Genomic DNA, 8430 nt, shown 5'->3' with positions numbered 1-8430 from the left:
AGGGATAGGAAAAGGGAAAGGGGACACTCTCAAGGAAGAGAGTGGGTCCTCTTGGAGAGGAGAGGCATGTTGTGCCTGCACTTCAGTTTTACTGGGGATCCCAGAGAAGTTTCCAGAGTCCCACTCAGGTCCACCTCTTGACTTTTGACTGACAGTAGGGTAACATCAGATTTTCAAGTCCCCATTGTCATGGCAACTGTAGGTCACCTTGGCCCATGCCAACTGGTTATAATTGGATTCTTAACCATACATTGTTACAGATTTTATGATTAAGAGAAACTATCCTAATCTCCCATAGTTTCAGGACCTTACAAAAGTCTCCTGGGTTCCTCCCATCAATATTATTTTGGGGCCTGCATTTTTGTAGTTAACAGGTAGTTTGCTGAGGAATGTGACATATGCTGTTTGCTCAAGTCAGGCAGGGCTACAGGTAAATTGCTTCTTGGTAAAGAAAGCATATGGGAGTCAGCATATGGGAGTCAGTGGGCCCATTTTATAGAATTATTGTCTTAACCTAATGTTCACACTATCCTCATCGGTCTATTCCCTAACAATGCTAAGTGGAAAAAAAAACACAAAAAGACAAATACTGTATGATTTTTTCTTATATGAAGTGTCTAGAGTAGATAAGGTAGAGACGGGAAATTTAAAATTATTGACAGGTACTAGGACAGGGGATTGGGAAGTTAATATCTAATGGGTACAGAGTTTCAGTTTGGGAAGACAGGAAAAGTTCTGGGGATGGACGCTGGAGACAGTTGTACAATGTTGTGAAATGGTTAACACCACTGGCTCACACACCTAAAAAAGGTAATGATGATAAATTTTATGTTAGGTATATTTTACCACAATAACAAACAAATCCCTCTTTTTGAAGTAGTTTACATTCTACTGAATACAGACAATAAACTGATGAATATACACTGTCAGGAGATGTCAATAGTTGGGTGAGATAATTACAGCAAGACCAGGAGGTAAGATCTGAGGCACGGGTGAGTATCTACAAGAGGAACATTCCAGACTGAAGCAGGAATGTGCTCAGCATTCCTGAAGAATAACAAGGGGGCTTTTGTGGCTGGGCCATCCCCTGAGGGTAGGAATGTGCCATGATGAAGTTGGAAGGGAGCCAAAGGTTGATGCATATATGGAGTTTGCATCTTTTTTTTAAATAATGCAGTCCATGGAGTTTTTAGTAGGAGAAAATATGCCTATTTACATTGAAAAGGTTCATGCAGGCTGCTATATGAGGACTAGAGTATATGGGAATAAGGATGAAAGCAAAGGGAAGAGAAAAAGACAATGATGGCTTACTAGTATGGAAATAATGAGAAATGAAGAGATTCTGGATATTCTCTGGAAATAGTCAATGGGATTTGCTAACAAAAATGTTGGGTATCAGAGGGGCTGGGATTGTGGCTCAGAGGGAGAGTGCACGGCTTGCATGTGAGGCACTGGGTTTGATCCTCAGGTCCACATAAAAATAAAATAAAGATATTGTGTCCACCTATAACTAATATATATATATATAATATATTATATATATATAATATATTATATATAAAGAAATATGGGGTATCAGAGAAGTCCAGGATAACTCTAAGGGCTTTGGCCTGAAAAACTAGATCAATGAATGACTTCAAAGGTGTTAAATCTGAGATGCTTATTAGACATCCAAACATCTATATCCATCTAATTTGGATATATCATCTGTAGTTCTGGGGAGACGTTAGAACTGGTGATAAAATTTGAGAAGCCTCAGCAACCAGATGCAATAAACGACTGAGCTCTATTGCATTTTAACAGTCAGAGAACAAGAAATACAGCATATTAGTTATCCATTTGTTATCCAGCATTACAACATATCCAGCATAACAAATCATCCCTAATTTAGTGGCTTAAAACCATGATAATTATCATCTCTTCTAGTTTTCTGGGTTGGGGATCGCTTGGCTGGGCAACTCTGGCTCTCACTAAGTGGCAGCTGCAAATCAGCTGGGACTGTAATTACCCAAAACTCCCACCAGGATGAAGGATTCATTTCTAAGTGTCTCACTTTTTTTTTTTTTTTTTAAGGTTACTATAGTTTTCACTTTAGTCATTCATTATTATTCTGTGCAGTTGATGTAGTTTTATTTTATGATGAAAAAGTTTTTTAAAAAACAAAAACAAAAACAAAACAACATTACAGGGCTGAGGCTGTTGCTCAGTGGCAGAGCTCTTGCCTACCACCTGTGAGGCACTGGGTTCAATCCTTATCACCACATAAAAATGAACAAATAAAATAAAGTCCATCTACAACTACAAAGATAAAAATTTAAAAAAAACCCACTAGAAGCAAAGTTAAAAGACAAACTGGGGAGAAATATTTCATTTCATATTATGAACGGGGGTGGGAGGGCAGAAAGAGTCCTTAGAAATTGCTATAAAGATAAACCACCCATTAGAAAAGTGAAATACAAGAGTTTCTGAACAGGAAAAACAACTGGCCTTTCAACAAATGTAGAAAGTCTTTGTCTCACTCCTGGTAAGATAAAGGCAGGTTTTTGAAACACAGTCAGTCTCTTCCTAAAGATCCCTTGAAAATCAAGGTCAAACCTCTTTTTACTTCCTGGTTTAGAACCTGCTAAGGGCTACCCATCTACTCAGGTGTTTGTTTTGTCTTTGAGACAGAATCTCAATATGTTGCCAGGCTGGTCTCAGACTCAAGGCCTCAAGTGACCCTCCTGCCTCAGCCTCCTGAGTACTTGGGACAACAGGCGGGCACACATCACACCCAGGTAGGTGTTTTTATTTTTATTGACTGGAATCATATTGAAATCATATTGTATTGGCCATGTATTATCTTTTCCTCTATCCAGTCAGTTTTGTGTATCTGGTGACCCTGAAGCCCTATCTTTTGTCTTTCACTGCCACTCTTTGTGCAGTGTTTTATCATCCAGTGCTGGGAGCCATCAGCCAAGTAGGTATGACAATTTCCTTGCCAGCGTACCCCCATGTTTCTTTAGTGGAAGGACTCATGGAAATAGGACATTTTGCAGGACATTGCATGTGAGGTGACCTTGCTCAAGGACTAGGGCAGATCCGTGTTTAGGGTGTTCCCCCTTTAGAATAGGGCGGTTTAGCATAATAGGAGATTAGGGTGTTCCCCCTTTAGAATAGGGCGGTTTAGCATAATAGGAGATTAGGGTGTTCCCCCTTTAGAATAGGGCGTATCCTGCTGCTGAGTTCCTCTTGAGTTCTTAGGGTCAGACAATATATTTGGGAGACAGAAGCCCATGTGGAAGTGGATTTGGGCAGAGGTGGATTTGGGCAGAGAACGTGGATTCCCCCAGAACGTGTTTGTAGACTGCCGGTGTGAGATCGGGAATAAAGAATTGCTGTTTGAATCTACAAGCTGTGTGGAGACTCGTGATTTGTGCCCAGCCAGAGACTGCGGCAATCCAGGAATGGCACTATAGTTGGCTAATCTATGAGGCTGTTTAATTGTTCATTAACATAAACAGCCTTGTACCTGTCCCCTGGGAGAGAATGTCCTATGAGAACATGGGCCTAGAAGTGGTTCCAAAGAAAGTGGCTTTCAGTATTATTCAGTTTAGCAAGAAATATTTATAGCTCATATTATGAATATAGTATTAAAAACTTTGAACTTCACACCTAACAAAATCGAAAACATGAAGACCAAGGACATTTTAAGGAGGGGGCATTAGTTGGAGGGGAGGTTGAAACAGGGGCTAATTGTGAAGGAAGAATGCCTGAGAAAAGGCAGCCAAATCCATGAACAGCTGTGCTGAGTTCCTGCCTCCATGGACACAGATCAGGCAGCCCCAGGCTCCAGGTGCTTAAGTTTCTCCTGGGGCATGGGAGCTGGCTTTCACCCCAGTCAATTCCTGGGAGCTGGCTTCGGCCTGCCACAGACTTTGAAGAACCAGGATTCCAAACCAGTCCGGGGGTCCTGTGGGGCTGCAGAGAGCTCTGGCTCTGGAGTTTTGGTAAGGGCCCTTTTGCCTGTGCAAAAGCTGATTCACAGGGCCCCACCTCCTTTGGAGTCTGGGCACCGACTCTCACCACTCTGAATGTCTGAAGTCCTTCCAGAGTCTTACTAGCATACACACATACAGACCTGGGACTCCTTGAGAGAGGCATACTGCAAGGGCCCTACTGACTTGGCACCTATTGCATAGCGAGCCTTTTCCAGAGAGAGCCAGCCCTTCTCCACTAGGGCATTCACTTGCAGCTCCTCCAGGTCTCTGAGCAGCTGCAAGATTAGTGAGTCTGGCTCCACCTGCAGGTTGGACACCACCATGGGCCAACCACCAAAAGTGTCTCACTTTTGTGACTAACAAGTTGGTGCTGGCTGTTGGTGGTTGGATCCCCTTCGTGAAGGCATCTCCATAGGGCTACTTGTAGCTGGTTTTCCCTTAAGTACCAAACCAAGAGAATAAGGCTGCAAACCCTTTCTTGACCTAGCCTTAAGAGCCACTCACCATTATATCTGCTGTATCCTTTCTATGGATTTCACAGAAGTAACCCTGATTTGATGCAGAAGGATGCTACATTAGGGCATGTGGTCCAAAAGGTCACTGAGGGCCATTGATTGCATTGATTGCAAAGGTTATCATGAAGACCACCCAGCAAAGGTAACTAAGAAGCAGTCATGATCTAAGAGGAAAACCAAGAGAATGTGACATCCCAGAAGCCAAGTGAAAGATGAGCAAAATAAGGGGGCAAGCTCCTTCTAGCAGAGGAATCTCTCAGTCTGGTTCATGAAGTTTCTTTTTTCCATTCCCTAGTCAACCTGAGCTCACAAGAAAAAGATCACTCTCACCTCGTATATCCCAATAACACACTCTTCCTTGTGAATGATTCTACAGAGAAGCCATGGAAGTAACCATTTGTGTCACTCTCACCTACCTCATCCATAGTGTCCCCAACAGAAAATGCACCAAGCTGTTCTTTTGAACCATACCCAAAGCTCCTGCAAACTTGAAAGGAATGTTTTGTTTGTTTGGGGGGTACTGGGGATTGAACTCAGAAGCACTCAACCACTGAGCCACATCCCCAGTCCTATTTTGTATTTTATTTAGAGAAGGGTCTCACTGAGTTGCTTAGTGCCTCACTTTTGCTGAAGCTGGCTTTGAACTCATGATCCTCCTGCCTCAGCCTCCCAAGCCTCTGGGATTACAGGCGTGTGCAGCCGCACCCAGTTGAAAGAAACGTTTTTTTGCACCCAAGAATGGAAGAAGCGTGAATGGGGCTAAAAAACATGAAGTCAGTGGGGGTAAATGTTGGCAGATAGAGCAGCCACCGCTCTCCTGACAATTTCAACTGTCCTGGACCTGCCTCCTCCCTTCCTCACCAAACTGGGGGCTGGGGCCTTGTGGTGGATCCAGAGCTGGAGAAAAGACATGTTGGGGAGGAGAAGACAACTGGGGGAAGGGCAGGAACTGGTGCCCCCAGAAGCTCTCTGGAACTAAACTGATTTGCCCATCTCAGTCCACCTCTGCTCCCAGGCTAGAGGAGCTGGAAGCCAATTCTGTTGACTTCAGCATTTTTGGAGGCTCCTGTGACTGAAGGAAAAAGGAGAGCATGACACCAAAGTCCTGGAGAAGGGAAGGGAACTCCTTCCAGCAGAAGAATCTGCTTGATCTGGTTCCAAGAGGTTTCTTGTTTCCACTCCCGGATCAACCTGATCTCCCAAGAAAAGGGTCACTTTGTACCCTTCCAGGTATTGTTTACCTCTGATGCCATGTTGACTTTTCCATGGTTTATGGTTCTCTATTGCTGCATAACTAATTACTTAAGACTTAGTGCCTTTCAATTGTAATGAATATGTATTATCCCATATCCCATTTTCATGGGAATGGAGGCGCTTCCCTGGGTGGTTCTTGCTGGGGTGCACTATGTTAGAAGTTGGGTTGTTGGTCAGCATTGCAGTCTTCCTAAGGCTTAGCCATAGCTGTAGGATGCCCCTCAGAGCAGAGTACTTACCTGTATATTAGTGGAGATCTCTATTCCAAAGACAGCTCTCAGCTCTGTCAGCACCAAATTGCTTCCCCGCCACCATCACCATAAGTGACTGCTGAAAGGAAGGAAAGGACAGCTATATGCCTAAGATGACCTCTCTGAGCCTGGGTAACATATGGATACCTGTCTGAAAAAAAAATCTTTCTATTGAGTTCTCTTAAATAATTCAATGAAATATTGCTGCCAGGACCCCAGAGAACACAGATTTCTCAAGGTCTGAGAATTTACCCAACTCTTTTTTTTAAGCAAATTTTTTTCTTTCTTTCTTTTTTTAAAAATTGTTTAGTTGTCAATAGACCTTTATTTTATTTATTTATATGGAGTGCTGAGAATCGAACCCAGTGCCTCACATGCTAGGCAAGCACTCTACCACTGAGCCACAGCTCCAGCCCTGGATTTACCCTACTCATTTTTTAATTAATTTTTTAAATTTATATATGACAGTGGAATGCATTACAATTCTTATTACATGTATAGAGCACAATTTTTCATATCTCTGGTTGTATACACAGTATATTCACACCAATTCATGTCTTCATACATGTACTTTGGATAATAATGTCCATCACCTTCCACCATCATTTCTAACCCTATGCCCCCTCCCTTCCCCTCCCACCCCTCTGCCCTATCTAGAGTTTATCTATTCCTCCCATGCTCCCCCTCCCTACCCCACTATGAATCAGCCTCCTCATATCAGAGAAAACATTTGGCATTTGGTTTTTTGGGATTGGCTAATTTCACTTAGCATTATCTTCTCTAACTCCATGCATTTACCAGCAAATGCCATGATTTTATTCTCTTTTAGTGATGAGTAATATTCTATTGTGCATACATGCCACATTTTTTTATCCATTCATCTACTAAAGGGCATCTATGTTGGTTCCACAGTTTAGCTATTGTGAATTGTGCTGCTATAAACATTGATGTGACTGTGTCCCTGTATATGCTGTTTTTAAGTCCTTTGGGTATAGACCAAGAAGAGGGATAGCTGGGTCAAATGGTGGTTCCATTCCCAATTTTTCAAGAAATCTCCATACTGCTTTCCATATTGGCTACACCAATTTGCAGTCCCACAGCAATGTATGAGTGTACCTTTTCCCCCACTTCCTCGCCAACACTTATTGTTGTTTGTCTTCATAATAGCTGCAATTTTGACTGGAGTGAGATGAAATCTTAGAGTAGTTTTGATTTGCATTTCTCCAATTGGTAGCAATAATGAACATTTTTTCATGTATTTGTTGATTGATTATATATCATCTTCTGAGAAGTGTCTGTTCAGGTCCTTGGCCCATTTATTGATTGGGTTATTTGTATGGCTCAGTTGGTAGAGTGCTTGCCTCTAATGCACAAGGCTCTGAGTTCAATCCCCAGCATCACAAAAAGAAAAAAAGAGGATTTACCCTACTCTTGAAAGACAAAAGGCTTGACAACCTTGAGCCTGAGTCCTCAAAGCAATGGAATTACAGGAGTGGCCTCTCTAGGGAAATGTACCTCCAGGCCAACTGGTGTCATGGGATTTGTGCTTTGCTGCCCCCTCTAAGGTCTGGCCTTCTGGTGAAATGTTCATTCTTTTTTCTTTTTTTCTTTCTTTTTTTTTTTTTTTTTTTTTGTAGTACTGAGTACTCTACCACTGAGCTACATCCCCAGCCCCATGTTCATTCTTTGATGTTATACTTTAGAACCCCTCACCTCCAGGAGTCCTAGTGATACATTGATAATAAAAAATTAAGTGACAAGGAGTCGTCTGGAGGGAGTGTCTGTTGGACAAGAGTGTGAGATTAGTGCATGGGTATTGTTACAACCTTAATAGGACCTTGAACCTCCAGCTCAACCAAGTTATGATGTCCCCATTCTCAAGAGAAGTAAGCAGGGTGACAGACTCCAAACACTATTGGCTATTCTTAAGAAAGTCAACCTCAGGGCTCTGGGCCTATTGAAGAAGAGATGTGTTGATATGAAACTTTTATCATTGACATGAAACTTTTATCATTGCACATCTCCTGCTTAAGTTTGCTTTTGCTTAGAAAACCCACTTCCAAAAATTACATCTATACTAAACATGTACAAACTTTTTTCTTATCATTATTTCCCAAACAATACAATATAACAACTATATCCATAGCATTTACATTTCACTAAACATTACAAGTCACCTAGAAATGATTTATCATATACCAAAGGATGTGCATAGGTTCTATAAATACTATACTATTTTATACAAGGGACTTGAGCATCCTGAAAATTTGGTGTCATGGGGAGGGAGTTTCCTGGAACCAAACCTGTGGGTACTGAGGAGTCACTTACAGAAATGAGAAAGTTTTTTTTTCAACTCTACCCACCCAAGGATTGTCTATTATGATTGGCAATGTCCATGGTACCTCTGCCTCTCACCCACTTCCCTTCTGC

General features: G+C 42.0%; 1 pseudogene; it reads right to left on the bottom strand.

Moving 5' to 3' along the window:
- Positions 1-3814: 3814 nt before the first annotated feature.
- Positions 3815-4303, bottom strand: LOC143411864 (vacuolar ATPase assembly protein VMA22 pseudogene; annotated as a pseudogene).
- Between the last annotated feature and the right edge of the window lie 4127 nt (positions 4304-8430).

This window comes from Callospermophilus lateralis, chromosome 12 (assembly GCF_048772815.1).
Source record: "Callospermophilus lateralis isolate mCalLat2 chromosome 12, mCalLat2.hap1, whole genome shotgun sequence".
Lineage (NCBI taxonomy): Eukaryota > Metazoa > Chordata > Mammalia > Rodentia > Sciuridae > Callospermophilus > Callospermophilus lateralis.
The sequence above is the reverse complement of the archived record's forward strand: the minus strand, read 5'-3'. Positions and strand labels throughout refer to the sequence as shown.